This window comes from Vicugna pacos, chromosome 3 (assembly GCF_048564905.1).
Source record: "Vicugna pacos chromosome 3, VicPac4, whole genome shotgun sequence".
NCBI lineage: Eukaryota > Metazoa > Chordata > Mammalia > Artiodactyla > Camelidae > Vicugna > Vicugna pacos.
Window position 1 is genome coordinate 55,972,374 of NC_132989.1, and position 16,612 is coordinate 55,988,985.

The 16,612-nt window shown below is 36.1% G+C and overlaps 2 long non-coding RNA genes across 2 annotated transcripts; one reads left to right on the plus strand and one right to left on the minus strand.

Annotated features, from left to right (window-relative positions):
• Positions 1-7,082: 7,082 nt before the first annotated feature.
• On the plus strand, positions 7,083-8,550 carry LOC140695626 (uncharacterized). Its single transcript, XR_012071322.1, has 2 exons — positions 7,083-7,181; positions 7,881-8,550. It is a non-coding gene; the product is annotated as an uncharacterized lncRNA (long non-coding RNA).
• A 4,648-nt stretch (positions 8,551-13,198) lies between these two features.
• On the minus strand, positions 13,199-16,575 carry LOC140695619 (uncharacterized). The gene is made up of 2 exons (XR_012071308.1): positions 16,294-16,575; positions 13,199-13,674 (listed from the first exon to the last, which is right to left on the minus strand). It is a non-coding gene; the product is annotated as an uncharacterized lncRNA (long non-coding RNA).
• Between the last annotated feature and the right edge of the window lie 37 nt (positions 16,576-16,612).

Genomic DNA, 16,612 nt, shown 5'->3' on the forward strand with positions numbered 1-16,612 from the left:
ACAGAATCAATAAGGTATGTGAGTGTGGGTGTATACATATAAAAACACTGTTATATATACATACATATAAGAGAGAGAGAGAGATTTATTTTAAGGAATTGGATTATGTAATTGTGGAGGCTTGGTAAATCCAAAATCTGCAGGTTAGGCCAGCAGGTTGGAGACCTGGGGAAGAGTGTAGATCAAGTCCAAAAGCAGTCTGCCCTCAGACTTCCTTCTTAGTTGGGGAAGTCACTCTTTGTTCTATTAAGGCCTTCAACTCATTGGATGAGGCCCACCAATATTATGGAGGGTAATCTGTTTTACTCGAAACCCACTGACTTAAATGTTAATTTCATATTAAAAAACAATATTTTAATAGAAATGCAGGAAAGATTTGACCACCTATCTGGGCATTATGGCCCAGCCAAGATGACGTATAAAATTAACCATCATACCAATCAGAGACCACAGCGCCTGTGAGACTTACCTCTTCATGCAACTCTCTCCTTCTGGGTTCCCTCAGCTTACCCCTTTATGCCTAGGGATCATTATGGCTCCTGCTGTTATGAGCCCTAGGACCCTGTACCATTCCTGATAGCTTTTCCTAAACCATTCCCACACCTTTTATTAAACAATCCTCAATTACCTGGCTTGAGTATACCAATACACTACCCAAGTATGCAATCTTAGAGAATTTAGTTGACTGCTTTTGACCTTAATGTAAGTCATGGTGTATGTATTCTTTTGTGTCATGCTTCTCTTGTTCAGTGTTATTTACAGAAGTTTTATCCATATTGTTATATGTAACAACAGGTCATTCATTTTCATTGCTATATAGAATTCTAGTACATGAATATACTATGGTTTATATATTGACTCTAGTATTGATGAATATGTGTGTTATTTCCAGTTTTTGGCTATCATAAATAATACTCCTATGAACATTCTTGTACATGAACATATGTACACTATTTTTTCTACAGTATATACATAGGACTGAGATTACTACATTATGAAATATGCATACATTTAATTTTATGCAATAATGCTAGACAATTTTCCAAAGTGGTGGCTCCAGTTTACACTATACATGTAGTACATAAGTGAGTCTACATATTCACCAAAGTAACCATCTTATTTTCAGACCTTTGAATTTTCACCAGTTCCAGTGGGAACTAAGTCATTGTGATTTAAACTTGCATTTCCCTGACAAATAATAAGGTTGATTTTATTGGCCATTTAGATTTCTTCTTTCATGAGGTATCTATTGAAGTCTTTTGTCCATTTTTATATTGGGTAGTTTTTTTTCCTTGATCTGAATTTTTGTATTCTAGATTATAGTCCTTTATTGGCTATATCTGTTACAAATGTGTCTTCTCATTCTTTTATCTTTTCATTTTCTTCAATTTTCTAGTTCTTCAATTTAATGAGGTCAGTTTTATCAATATGTATTTTTTAGTTAGGACTTTTTCTGTCTTGTTTAAGAAGTTTCTTCATAATGTGAGATTGTAATTCTTTTTCTGTATTATTTCAAAGGTTTTATATTTCATCTTTCAAAGATAGGTCTTTTTTTTGTGATAAAAGTTATAACTTTTCTTTCTCAAAATATCTTTTTTTAAACATTTTTTATTGATTTATAATCATTTTACAATGTTGTGTCAAATTCTACAAAGGTCTTTAATCTGCCTTGGAAATGACTTTTGTATATGATGCAAAATAAATGTACAGGTTTTTCCTCCATCACTTAATGAAAGAGTATCCTTTCCCTGCTGCTCTGCAGTGCCACATCTTTCATACATATAAGTGTTTATAAATGCATGGATCTGTGCTTTTCATTGATCTATTTGGCAATCCTGCCAATACCATGCTGCTTTAATTATTAAAGTTTAAGGTAGCTCTTCCATCTAATTCTACTTTTTCAAGCGTCTCTTGCTGTTCTTGACTTTTTGCAATCCTATATAAATTTTAGAATCAGATTGTTAAGTTCCAGGAGAAAAAATCACTTGAGATTTTAATTAGGATTGCATTAAGTCTGTAAGTCAATTTGGGATTTAGTCTTCCAATTTATAAACATAGCATATCTCTCCATTTCTGTGGGTCTTCTTTAATGTTTTTCAATTAGTTTTATAATTTTCTCCATAGAGGTATTACCTGACTTTTTAAAGTTTATTCCTAGGTACTTGATATTTTATATGTTATTATAAAGGAGAACTTTTTCCTATTTCATCTTTTACCTGTTTGTGATTTTGATATTGATTTTTGCCTTCAGCAACTTTGCTAAATTCTATTATTTAAGGATTAATCCAAACTTCTTCAAAAGATTGTCTATGAGTCTCTCTTTCCTCCCATGCTACTCATTTCTCAGCTCACTACAATCTAGTTTTCATCCCCACCACTCCAGTCAAGCTGCTGTTTTCAGTTTCACCTTGCTGAGACTGTTTCAGCACTACTATTTCAGGGTCACCAACAGACTCCCTATTGCCCAATCCTAAAGACTCATCACATTTCTCAAGATCTTGCAGACCTTTTCTCCCTTTTTGAAATGCCATCTTTTTTTCCTTCTATTACAAAGCACGCTCGTTGTTTTTTTCTCCCTCTCTGTGATCACTCTCAGGGTTACCTTGTTTTGCCAATCTTTTATCTAATGGCATTTCTTAGGGTTCTGTGCTAAACCTCTTCTCCTCTCATACTATACACTGTCCCTTCTGGAGCTCTTGCATCTCTGCTCATGGCTTCTACAATTGTCTACCATTGATGGTTCTCAGATTTCAAACTCTCAGACTCCAGATTTCTCTCCTGAGCATTAGACTGTATATCCAGTTGCCTGGGCATCTTCACTTGATAGTTTCATTTCATTTTTTTAATATTCCTGCTTTATATTAAAGAGACAATGTGCTCTTTGCTAGCAAGAGCAAGGCTTATACAATTACTTACATAGTATAATGGGGAAGTGAAGGGTTAGGTCTTGCCATGTTGACCCTACTGTTTTGACACTGAAAGTGTTTTCACACAAAAGCATTTTTTTCATAAAAATATTAAATATCAGAAACAAATATTACTGAATCTTAGAATTCTATAGTCAGCTAAATTATCATCCAATAATAAAAGTGAAATAATTGAATAATTTTATGTCTGTAAGTTTTATAATTTTTATAAAAATGTATTATAAAAGAAATGCATGTTATTATTTTATGTTTCAAATAAATAAATCAAAACACCCATTGATAACCACTTGATATGTATCCTTCCAGGTAGTTTGTGTATATGTACATATGCATTTTTTCAGACGAAATTATCCTAAGTAAACCATTTTTTTAGCAGTATGGTGTAAAGTCAATAAATACTTGCTCATTCTATTCCCAACTCATAGCACAGTGCAGGGTATATGGAAGGCATTCAGGAAATATCTGTTAAATGGAGGAATCCTATGTGATTGCTTTTGCCAATATTTTTTCTTTTGGCATGTTTATATATTTATTTATCGTTTCTACATGAATTGAGGATTTTAGCCCTTTGATATATATGTTACAAATGCTGTTTTCCTCTATTTATATTTAATTTGAATTTTCTTTTTCCAATAAGTAGAAAATAACTTTCAGCTTAATTGAATTAAAAGGTCATCTGATTTAATACAAATGGTGCTTTATTGAGACTTATAAATAAATAAATAAATAAATAAATAAATAAATAAATAAATACATACATACATACATACATACATACATACATACAATATGTGGGAGCAAAGTGTTAAATGCTCTTCAGTGGAGATTATGCTGTTTATTTAAATGAAGATATAGGAATGATTTCTAGATATTAGCATAGAATATGCCTAGAAGCAGTAAATGTTTGTGTCAGAAAGACTTGGTTCTTACCTCATTTCTGCCCCTCGGTTGCTGTGTGAGAGGGGAAAATCATCTAATGCCTCTGAGCATCTGTAAATTGGGAGTATTTAGGCTCCCTTCCTGAGTTAGTAGCATTCTGTCTCTCGATGGGTACTTACAAAATGGGTTCTTAAATATGAGAATAAACTGGGTTCAGGTTCTCTGCCCTAAATGTTAAGGTTATATATATATATATATATTCTGTTTTGTTTTTGCTGTAATTATTTTTAAACACTTGGGTTTTACTGTGTTATGTTTTGTACTTCTTGGAGAGGGGTTTTCTTCTCTACCAACTCTGTTGACTAAAAGCAAATACTTTGTGTTCTTAAGTTTTTCCCTTGAGAGAATCTTGGCATCATGAAATGGAACTACGAGTACAGTTTTACATGCAACAAGCTACTGAACTGTCCTTTAAGAATTTAAATTACTCCATTACCTTTAGTTCAGTAAAAGTAACATCATGAAGTGTTTTAGTTTACTCTTTTTTTCCCTAGAGCATTACTGAATTAGAAATCTAACTTTACTGTTCCTGTGTGTTGCCATCAATATGTAAAACCAAGGAAGTCTGTCAAGGTCTCTAATGTGACCGCTGAACAAAGTCTGTATCCCATGAACTCTTTTACAAAGTGGTGTTTACTCAGCCTGCAAATATTTACTTTAACATGGAGTTTACTTACATGGGTCTTCTACTAATGCTTTTGTCCAAGCACAAAGTCTTTTACTATTTTCGTGAAATTAATTACAGGTTTTTGTGGGAGGGAGTAGGGGAATCAGTTTATAAGTAAGAATTCTCTTTTTCTTGGCAATTGACCTAATACTATTTTCTTCCTAGAGAGGAAGCTTTTTCCTTGTCTAGCTCAGGTCAGAGTATCACAAATTTTGATTTAATTAAGTAGGAGTGAAACTTATGCTAATATACCCTATGTTGCCAGAATAGAAATGGTTCATGATGTTTTAGTTAAATTGTTGTTAAGAATAATGAGGTAACAAATATTTTCACTCAAAAATACAAGTTATTTTTGTTAGAATTATTAGCTTATTCTCCCATTACCTAACATACTGAAGCCCTTTGGAGGAAGCAGCCACATGTGGAAGCTATGTTAAAATCTTTCAAGCTAACAGGATGTTATTTACAAGAAGACAGTGATTAATTGCCTCACTAGTCACCTGTCAGATAAGCTAAGCAACTGACTCTAACTCAAAAGAATGAATGCAGTAACCACAAGTTTATGCTTGACATCAAGAAACCAAGTGACCTAGGAATGAGAATTCCAAAATTGTAGAACTGCAGGGTTATAAAGGACTTTAGAAATCATAACTCACATTTGACTAATAAGAACTTGGGGAACAATGGCTAAAGGTTACAGAAGAATCTGGCTCAATATATTCAACAGTGTAAAACATTTACAAGTTTCTTGCTAATTAAATACTTTAAAAATCTTTCTGATCTTTGCTCTATTTGGTTGTTTGAACGTTAGGGAGTCTCAGTGAACTACAAAAAAGTCCTTAAAAAAAAAACTCCTGTGGTGTGGATTCTTCAAGTTACTTAAGTAACTGGAAGGAGGGAAAAGAAAAAAAGTTAACAACTGATGAAAGAGTACATGAATCCATATATACTGTGATAACATGGCACAGAATTATACACATACATACACACAAATGAGTGCATGTAAACCTGGTGAGATTTGAATAACATCAGTGGATTACACCAATTCCAATTTCCTGGTTTTCATACTGTACTATAGTTATGGAAGATGAAATCACTAGGGGAAACTGAGTGAAGGGTAAATGGAACCCCTCTACTACTTTTGCAACTTCCTGTGAATCTATGATTATTCCAAAGTAAAAAGTTTAAAAAATATGAACAGCTACTATGAGACTGCTCTTTTTTGTCATAATTAAATATTTATAAACTGTAAATGGTTAGAATTTAATAGAAAAATAATTACAACATGTGATCTTGATTTATTCCTCACCCATCTGTCATTTGTTGTGTCTCCTTAACTATAAATATACCCAGAAATCATCTCTTCTTGATATTCTTCAGTAGAAAACTGACTTCTATTCATGGTTTCAGGGAACAGCTCTATGATGAGGGCCCCCAGATCTTTCTGGCCCACATGTCCCATTTAAACTCCAACTCTTTACCAGGTTATTCCCACTAGAGCCAAGTAGGCTCTCAAGAAATATTAGATGAACAAATAAATAAATGACTTTCCAAATATCTGTGGGATATTTGCATTTAGAGCCCCACTGCCACCTAAATTTGAAATGTAAAAAACCCAAAATTAAACTAGTATTTTCTTCCTGCCACTCTTACCCACCCAACCCACTCATTCTGCCAAATGCCTGTATTTCTTCCATTTCTATTATTATCCCATCCAAACAAGCTTTAAAAATTCAAGCTGCTTTTGACTCTTCCTTCTGCTTTATTTACCATATTATATCTAAGTAGGTACTTTTATGTTCCTTTTCCTCTCAAATATTCCTTACATTTGTCCATTTACCTCTATTTTGTCCCTATAGGGACCACTTTGGCCTCATTTTATTACTGTGTTCCTAATTTATCTCCTTCATCCTAATCTTTTTTTTAATTTAAGCATTGTCAGTTTACAATGTGTCCATTTCTGGTGTGCAGCATGTTGTTTCATTCATATATACTTGTTTTCATATTATTTTTCATTATGGTTACAAGATACTGAATATAGCTCCCTGTGCTATGCAGAAGAAACTCGTTGTTTATCCTGATCCTAATCTTGCTTCACTTTCAATCTATCTTGCATGCTAATTGGAGCCTGGCTCCAATCATCCTGAAAACACCATTCTCCTAAACAGAAGCACATCTTGTCTATTCATTGAAACATGACCAGCAGGACCTCAGCCTGGAAAAAATAAGTGCTCAATAAATTGTTATTGTAACCACTTTATTATAAGAGTTGAATTCAGTAGGGTGCAGGCTGAAAGCATCTATCTCTTTTCATCCACTGTCCTTCAAACTGCGCTGTCAATTTGTGCCAACTCACTGTGTTCCACCCTTGAATTCTCAGATATGTTTTATAGATTTGCGTTTGTTCTCAGACAATAAACAAATAGTCTCTTTTTAGTAATTAGGGTTCAGTCTAGTGTAGTAATCCAAACTAATCTCATTCCATTTAAACTTCTTCTTTTTCATACCTAGGTTTGCTCCAGGCTTGGAAGTCTACAGTGGAGGAAGGAGGGAGCTGTGGTCAGCTTTTTTCCTCTGCTTAGTACCCCTTTTCTCTCATCAGTTGCTGTTTTGGGCCTTTTCAAAGCTGCAAGAGGGAAGGAGGAAAGGTAAGACGGGAAAAGCTCTTATTTACCTGTATGGTTTTGACTAGCACTGGTGTTCTCAGGAGTGGCAAATAGTCAAAGGTGACTGTGTCTCATAGAACCCTTCTAGAAACCTCCCACTGCATTTCTGGGTAGATGACAATCCTGAGAAGCCCTTGGACTTTGGTGGGCCTCCTCTCTCACACTGCCCCTTCAGGTGGAGTCTGTTTTGTGAGGATATCAGGCTGGCTCCCTTCACAGGTACCCACATCCAGTCCACTTGTTGTTATCTACGGTCATACAGAATTGAGTGTGTGGTAAGATATTTTTCTCAAAAATGAAAAATGTAAGCCTGTCATTTCAAGGAAAACAACTGACAGTGTTTACTGCCAATGATAAGCTTGAGCTTTAAAGCAAAACTTAGAATTTGGGAGAGCTTGCATCTGGCATCATGAGCTTGACAACTTGTGGTGGTTTTGTAGATACATCTCCACATTCTGTGATCCAGCTCTGCTCCAGAGGTGCAGCTTAGTTTCCCTCCCCTTTTGGCCTGGACCACTTCTAGTGAACAGAAGTGGCTAAATGTGATGAGCTATCATATTGAGATTAGGTTATAAAATCACTGGGGCTTTTGCCTTGGGTTGACGCTCTTATTCTTATTCAATCCCTTTCTCTCTCTCTCTCTCTCTCTCTCTCTTTCTCTCTCTCCTATCCCTGGGAAAGGGAAGCCAGCTGCCACATCATAGGGACACTCAAGCAAACTATGGAGAGACCCATATGGCAAGAACTTGAGGCTTGTAAACAACCATGTGAGTAAACCTGGAAGTGGATCTTCTGAAGCCTGCCAAGCAGCACATTGAGTGAGTTTGGAAACAGACTGACTCTCACTTGAGCCTTTAAATGACTGCAATTTCTTGAAAGACTTGGAGCCAGAACCACCCAGCTATGTCACTCCTGGATTCCTGACACACAGAAACTGTGAGGTAATAATGGTTTTTTGTTTCAAATTGCTAAATTTGGAATAATTTTCTATGTAATAATAGATAGCTCTATTATCTCCCCCAAATTTAAAGGCTTTTCTGATAGAAGTGGTGGTGATATTAACAAAGGTGTTTTGTTTTGGCAGGGAGGAGGAGGCAGGGAGGTTGTTATATATTGTATAAACTAATGCAACATGTCAATGGAAGATCTGCATAACTCAGAGAACCAATATTATTAAAATGATCAATATATGATGTTCCAAAATCATGCTTTAATAAAAGATCCATTCAAAGTGCAAGACAGACCAATAAATTTTAATGTAACATAGTACATGGTTTCTACATTGCAGCTAAGCTTTAGGAAACTATCACTCGTTGAATGCTGGCATCAGATTAAAGAGGAATATCCACAATTATCTGGAAAGAGTATTGAATACTCCCTTTACAACTACATATCTGTGCAAGGCTGGACTGAACCATGTACTGCAACAGATTAAATTCAGACAATGTTCAGAGGTGATTGCCACAGAACAGAGTTTAATGAAAAAAAAGGGTAAAGTACAAGACTTTGGAATGTGGAGAAACGGGGAGAAGAAGGAAGAGAAAACAGGATAGCCAGGGAAATAGAGGAAATCATCTTATGAAAGAAAAAGGCTTTCTTAAGTAGTACTGTCAATCAATATATCATATAGCATCAGATACTATAAAGCTTGAAAAGGGTGGAGACTGAGAAAACACTTAAGAGTTGGTGATGGAGACTTTAAAGAAAATCCCTTATGGGGCCAGAATGCAAAGGGTTAATCCAAATGGGAAGTTAGAAAGCTGAGAAAGCAAAGGGAAGAGAAAACTTTGGCTGGTAAGAAAGTTGCAAGATCTAAGGAACAGAGAGATCTAAATACCTGTCTTCCTACTGTTTGCTACATTGAAGAATTTTATCAACAGCCTGCTTTCTTTATACAAACCAAGAAAGGCCAATTTTGAAATGTATTCATCTGTTGTGCTTTAAAAACTGAATAGTTTAATGAAACTTTAGAAATGTTGCTTTAAGAATCGTTCTTTTTTTTTTTACCTTGCCAACATGCTGTAGGTACATCCTTGATTTCCCTGCACTAAACGCCCTAATTTTTGGTTTTGATCCTGGGGAAATCATAGTTACAAAAATATGTAATGACTACCTGTGATAATGTAGGACAGTTGCTAAGGTCAGATAGAAAGTTTTGAAGATCTCTCTTTCAACTCCCTCACTTTACTGATTAATAAATTTGAGCTAAGGGATTAAGTGACTGTAGTTCCTCAGGTAGTCAGATCAAGCCTGACACTAACATCCCAGGGTCTCTTTACTTCTATTCTTGGAATCCCATATTCATATCACATCGTATTACATTGTTTTTTATGCTCCACCCCCCCCCCAAAAAAAAACTATTACTGGTGTGATTTAGCAGAAACTTGATACTTTAGGTGGGATAGTGGATTGAGGGTGAAGAAACCTCTGAAAAAATAAGGTTACTGGGTTGACAAAAATTAAAAGGTGTTAGCTTTAGGATTAAATCTTTCTGCTAATACTATTCCTGGGTTCTCTTCCTAAAGCCATGATCCATTTTCTCCAAAACGATGTATTGCAGGACGTCTAGCCCTTGATCCTCCGTTTTCATCACAACTAAATCCACCACATTCAGCACCATTTGCTCTTCCCCACAAAGTTCCAAATCCCTGTGGCCCGAGGTTCTCCGATTTTAGGCAAAAGCGCAGTTCTCTGGGTTGGCAATTCAGTCTCAGATGCGAGCGCTCTAAGGGAATGCAAATTCGGGGGACGGGTGAACTGGAGAAGCCAAGACCACGCTCAGTGCCTGTGCCATTTCCTGCATGGGGGGCCGTTTGGACAAGACCTGAGGACAAGAATACCGACTCGGGCGGCTCCGGAACGTCCCGGCACCCGGCGCCCGTAATCCGTCCCGGGCTTCCCCGCCCGACGCCTGACATAGCCCCGCGCCGTGTGTGACGCATCTACGTCACACGTCAGGGCGCGGGCGGCAGGCGCGTCTACGTCACGCGTCAGGGCACGTGCATCAGAGCCTGCGAAGGCCCGCCCGAAGGCCTCGGGTCGCAGATGTTTGGCAGTGGGAGGAGGGGTGTTGGGGTGCCCCTTTGCAGCTGGGTAAGGGAGGCTGCGGGTGTGGGCGAAGGCTGCAGCCCAGAAGGCGGTCCAGGGCCCCGGGGAGATGCGGCTGTGGTGGCCGATCACCAGTGTGAGTGGGCGGCCTCTGCCTGGCACCTGGCCCTGCACCTACCCTAGACGCACCGCAGCCTTATCCCGACTCTGCGCCTCCAGATCAAGGTGAGGACAGCCCTCCGAGCAGCCACCGCGAGGCCGCCCCGACCAGCCTCGCTGAGAGCAGCCCTAATAATTGAAAGAAAAAGAGGTCTCTCTTCTTTATTTTTCAAACGGGGGAAGGATGAAAATTGATTCCAGAGATTTTGAGCTATGGCGAAGTTACACTATTAGCCTGAAAGTAAACCCTTTGTAGAATAAAGGTGCTTAGTTTTTAAAAACTTGCTGACTTTGCCCCAGAGATTAAGCGATAACGTTTTGAAGCGGCACACACCCCTGACTTCTCAGTCGTTTCTTACTGTCCCATGGGCGTTCTTCCTTAACATTCCAATTTAAGGTAAGGGCCCAGTCTTCTCTGTACATCACTCAGTTTCATTGCATTTATTACTACATGGGATGACTTCGTTTATTTGCTGTCTCCCATTATAACGTAAGCTCCATGAGATCCTCATTCTGTTTTATTTACCACTGTCCCCAGTTTCTTGAATAGTGCCTGGCAATGTTTATCAAATAAAGCCTTTTCGGACTTTGGCCACCCAAAGTTGGCGCCCTTTCTCTTACTTGCATAGAGCACGTCTGTGTTACTTACTGCTTTTATGATATTTTATTGTAATCATCTATGAAAGTGTTTGTTTTATATTGCATGCTTCTTTATTTAAGGACTTGCTTTGTTCATTTTTGTATCCCAGGTGTCTGGGATACAGTGGACACACTCAGATTTTTATTGAAAAGGTGAAAGCCATCCATAATAGAATCTCTGATCATCTGAATCTTTTTCTAAATTTCTTAGACCGTCTTAGAGGACTTCTTCTATTGTTATTCTCTCATTTTTCTTTCCGTTCTTGAAAGTCACTCTCTCCAGCTAAGAGAGACAATATACTGGTAAGGAGGGTTCGAAATTTTGAAAAGAGAATCCAGACAAGAGTCCTTGCTCTGCCACTTCCTGGTTTGGGAATACTTCCTAAATTCCTCAGAGGCTGGTTGGTCACTTGTAGACAGAGATAGTAATATTTATATTTGGTCCACAAAACTAGTCTGTTTTCTGTCTTTAAATAGAATCTGAAAAAATAATCTGGCTTTATACATCCAAAAGAAAAACTAAAGCTTGCTTTTCCAGTCTTCTGATTGCCGAGATAACACATATAAGACGTATTTAGTTTTTAGTTTTATTGACTTTTTCGGGTGAAAATTGAGTAAAAACTACAAATTAGGCAGATGCAATTTAAATAATTTTTCAAGAAGACTTCATTTTAAAATAAAAGACATTGTTATTATTATAAGTATTCATATAGTCTTCACAATTTAGGACTGTAGGACTTTTGTACAAGGTACCTTAGAAATGACAGGATTGGTTGGTACTGGCTGAAAATAAATGTAGTCTCATGGCAAGTTTAGATAAATTTGCACATGGTGAATTATATTGTGTCTGAGCTCAGCTCTAAAGAGGTGTCATAGACTTGCTGTCAAAGTGTTGGGTCAAAGAAAGAGTGGAATGCATCCTTTACTGTTTCCATTTTTAGCACTGTTAAGTGAACATAACAGTTTCCTTTTTTTAAATTATGTAGAATTACATGGAATAACCTGTTTTTCTTTACATTTGAATGTTACTGATTTCACAAAGGAGATTTGCTTAAGCATCTAGGCAATTAAGTTACACATTCTAGGACAATAGGTGAAGGAGATGAAATACAAAATCTGTATTTTAGTCATGCCTGGCAGAGGCTACAGCATAAAGCAGTTAAATCTGAGACTCTAACCAAAGGCCATAAAAATATGTGGACTATGGATACTTAAATGTATTTGATACTGCTTTTCTTGAAAGACTTTGATTAAGACTGCCTGTCTCCAAGGTGATGTCTATCAGAAGATATGTAGCTGCTCAAAACCTCTTACTTGCAGTGGTGACTACAGAGTTGATGAGGGAAATGTAAGAAAAGAAAAATTTTAGTTAAAAACATAGGTTTATAACATAACTTTTCTAAGGTCAAAATAAGATCTTTTTGATCAGAAGAATATTTTATATCATATATAGTTAATTTTTTCAAGTACTGTATAGAATGCAGTTGTGAAACATTCACCTCAAAATCTGAGCAAGTTACTAATGAAAGAAATGGCTTTTCTAGGTTCTTGGAAGATAGCAGATAGTTTTGATTCTGATAGTTTGATTCAGCTTACTGGATGTAAGCTCCAGTAGAGCAAGAGTTTTTGTCTGTTTTGTTCACTACCCTATCCTCAGTGCTGAACAGTGATGACACGTAACAGATGTTCAATAAATAGTGAATGAATGGAAGAAATCCCCTTACCATTATTTCTGGAATAGCCTTTAGTGGTAATTTTTTTTTACCAAATTTGTTACAGTGATGTATTCATTGGGTTATTTCCTTTGTTTTTATTACATATTGAGGTGAAGATATATTTATAAATTTTTAAGGCATACAAATTATAGTACATTGATTTTTACCTGTCCATACACATGATAAGTTTTAGAAAAGTTACACTATCATTACCTTCAAAATCCTTATGTCCCCTTGTCCAATCCTGTATCTTTATTTCTCCCACAGAGGTAGTAACCACTGTCCTGAATTTTATGTTTATGGTTTCCTTGTTTTTTTCTCTATTGTTTTACCACATATATGTGTGCTCCTGGTATAATACTTAGTTTTGTGTTTTTGAACTCCATATAAATTGAATCATGCCCTGCTTTTTTTTTTTTTGTATCTTGCTGTTTCTCATTTAAAATTATTACGAGATTTATTCATGATGTTGCATATAATTACAATTCATTCGTTGTTATTGCTATATACTAACCATTATGGATGTATTATATTTATAATTATAGTTGATGGATGTTTGGGTGGCTTACAGTTTCTTGGTATTACAAGCAGTGCAGCAGTGAACATTCACGTGGCATGAGTCTTTGATTATAAAGCCCAGATAATCACAACAGAGGCCACTGGGAGCAACTTCAGACTGGCTTCTGTGTCCTTGTAGCAGGACCCCAATAATCTTCAAAAAGCTTTCTTCCTTTCTGATCTGGGATCTCCCTGGTTCATCTTGTAGTTCTGCTGCTGCAGACTGGTATCAGCTCTTTCTTCAAGGAGACCTGGTCCATTGTAGGGGGGGAATTATATTAAAGCCCAGAATCTGGGTGCTAGGGTGCTCCTTTCTGCTGAGTTGACAGTGTTTCTAATTATTTCAGTCTGTACATCTAGGAAAAAAATGTATTTTTAAAAATCAGTTTATGATGATATGTTCATTTCTGTTTAACATTATGATATATTACTTTATTCTTTAATTTTATAATTAGATCTTTTTTCTCTTATTCTGAGATTCTTGATTCCTAACATTATTAACCCCAAAATGTGTTTATCCTGCTTTTGAAAATAATTTCAAGTAAGAGAGCCAATATCAATACTTCCAAGAAAATGACTGAATGAAATTTAAAATATCTTTTCAGTTCTTTTTGTCTTTGGAATGTTCTGAACTGTCTAAAGTCACTCAAAATAAATCATTTCTGGGTCTTATAACCAATCTGATACACAAATAAGTTTTTTCCAATTTGTTTTCAGTTTTTAGTTAGGGATTACTTTTTAAAAATAAATATTTTGAAAAATTTTACATGTGTATTCTTTTGATCTCTATTGCATTATATTTTCATGTACTTATACATTTATCAATACTACATCCATGAATCTACTGCACTTTTAATTTTCTGTTCTCAGATATATAGAATAATAGACTGCAGTTAATCTATTAAGTGTTATTTAGCAAAAAAAGCATAAAGAAAAAGCATAAAGGAAAATCAAAGACAAATGCTTCAATGTGTCTATTTTCTAGTTTTTATTGAGCTCGCCTTGAATTAATTCATTTAATTAATTAGGATATGTCACTATGACAGGTAAAATAAATTAAAATGTAGTGGTTTGTATGTGGGGGAAAAAAACTTTCTTCCCATACTGTTTGATAAACATTATGTGTGTGTATGTGTATGTAATGGGTCATAAGTGTTTTACATTTGTATGTCAGTTAACTGACTCCATGATGAACTTGTTAGTTATAAAATTTTTTTTCCTGCCTAAGACATAAGTAACAAATTTGATTACATTTATTCAGGAAATGTTTTTGTAATATTATAAAATTATAAAAACATTATCTGAGTATTGGGAATATAGCCTTAAACCAACCAAAGACCCTGTGCTCACTTAGTTTATATTCCTGTGATGCAGGTAACAAACAACAAATCTGATCTTCCCAGCTTCCCACCATCTAACCAACCTCAGCAATTCCCAGACTTGGGCAGCAATGCTAAGGTTGCTAATTCTGTTCACTGTGTGGCCTGTTACTTTACTGTAACTATTTGAAGACTTGCATTGGGCTTTCCAGGTCTACTCCATATTAATGGTACCCAACTGGAATTGCAGAATATAGTTATTAAATAATTTTTAAGAAGAAACAAAATGTTATAAATATACCTACTTTGAAACATCTCTGAAAATTTGTATTTACAAGATACAGAACAGATACTTATTTTGGGTGTTAAAAAGATGGTTACTTATCTTACAGAAGAATTTATCTAGGGTTACTTTTAAAGAATAAGTTCCCCTTGTACATTTCAAATTATTCAGTTTGCAAACATCCTATTTACATATATGCTGCCTCAAATTCTTATTAGAATTTATTTTATAAGTATGGAGCACTTTATTATGAGCTGTAAAGAATAACAACTGAAGAAGATAGCCATTGACATTTCATTTGACTTTATCCATAATAACATAAGATGCTTAAGGATATAGGTATAAAACATGATTAAATAAAAACCAGAATATTATCAGATATGGTCACAAATGTAAGCGTGGCAGTGTGGGAGTTTTTTTTGTTTATCCCTTCCTGTCTTTTTCCATCATTCCCCTTCCAAGGAGAGGGTCATTAAGAAAGAAAAGACAAAAACAATTTTGTTAGCATAATTAACATAGAGTCAGTTAAGCTTTAGGTGTAGGAAATATGAACATGAGAGATGTTTTTCTTGTAGATTTGTTAACTTTACAGGATACCTAGGAGGGTGAGAACATATGAAAAGAAAACCAGGGGAAACAGTTGAGAACTAGGACACTGAGGGGTGGGCAGATGGAAAAAAGAATTAGGGGATTGATTGGAGTGGAGAACAGGGAAGAAGCCCAGAGAGAGAAGGTACTAACAGTTACTCTGTGGTAGACTCTGATAGCCAAGTATCTTAATAGGACAGGTAAAGGGTTTCATTATCTTGTAGACTCCCAGTTTGTGTGTTCATCATTGTCTAATAATATTTTCTTTCTGGCAGTAGATTTCACTTTCCAAATGTTAAGGGTGTAATTATCTTAAGCATTAGGTTAATGATGGAGGAAGGCACATTGTGTTAAGGTTCAGAGAGGTGGTTGTGCTGTGATGGAGAGGGTTTGCAGGCAGATTGGGACTAAGGACAGTGTGAAAACTGGGGATCTGACAGGCTTCACGAGCTAGAGGACTCCTTTGATGAACATTTCTTTTTCCCAAACAGTTCCTCTGAAAAAACCTCCAGCTTGCTGAGGAAAACCATCTAGCTACAATTAAATATAAAGACTTCAAAGTAACATGGGATTTGAGTTAACCAACTCAATTCATCCACACTAAAATATAACCAGGTAGTCAATCAAGTCTGTGTGATATGCAGTTCTTCCCAGGTTTGATGAGGGAAAAATAACGTTCATCTGAAGTGGAAGAGTACTACAAGGGACAAAGATGAAGAAGAGAAATAGGTTGAGATTTCAAAGACAAACCAAAGACTTCACGATTTTGCCTGGCCAGGTCTGACCTAGTGATCCTCACTTGGGTGAAGGAAAAACAATCTCTTCAGAAGTTCTTCTGATTAACGGCTGGTGTTTCTTTTCCACTTGGCATCATATGTCAAGCATTTCTTTTAAAGTGGATGCCAACTTTTTTCAAAGGGAGCTTTGTTCTCAGATGATCCAATAATTGAGGTATCACTGGAGACATTGGGACAAAATTCAATTTATGTTGCAGAACTCCTTAAAGTGGTTCATTTTTCATTTCCCTTTCACCTCCCCTTGTGCCTCCAAACACATTCTTCCTCCACTTATGCCACAGTGATTTCAGAGGATTCTGTAACAAGT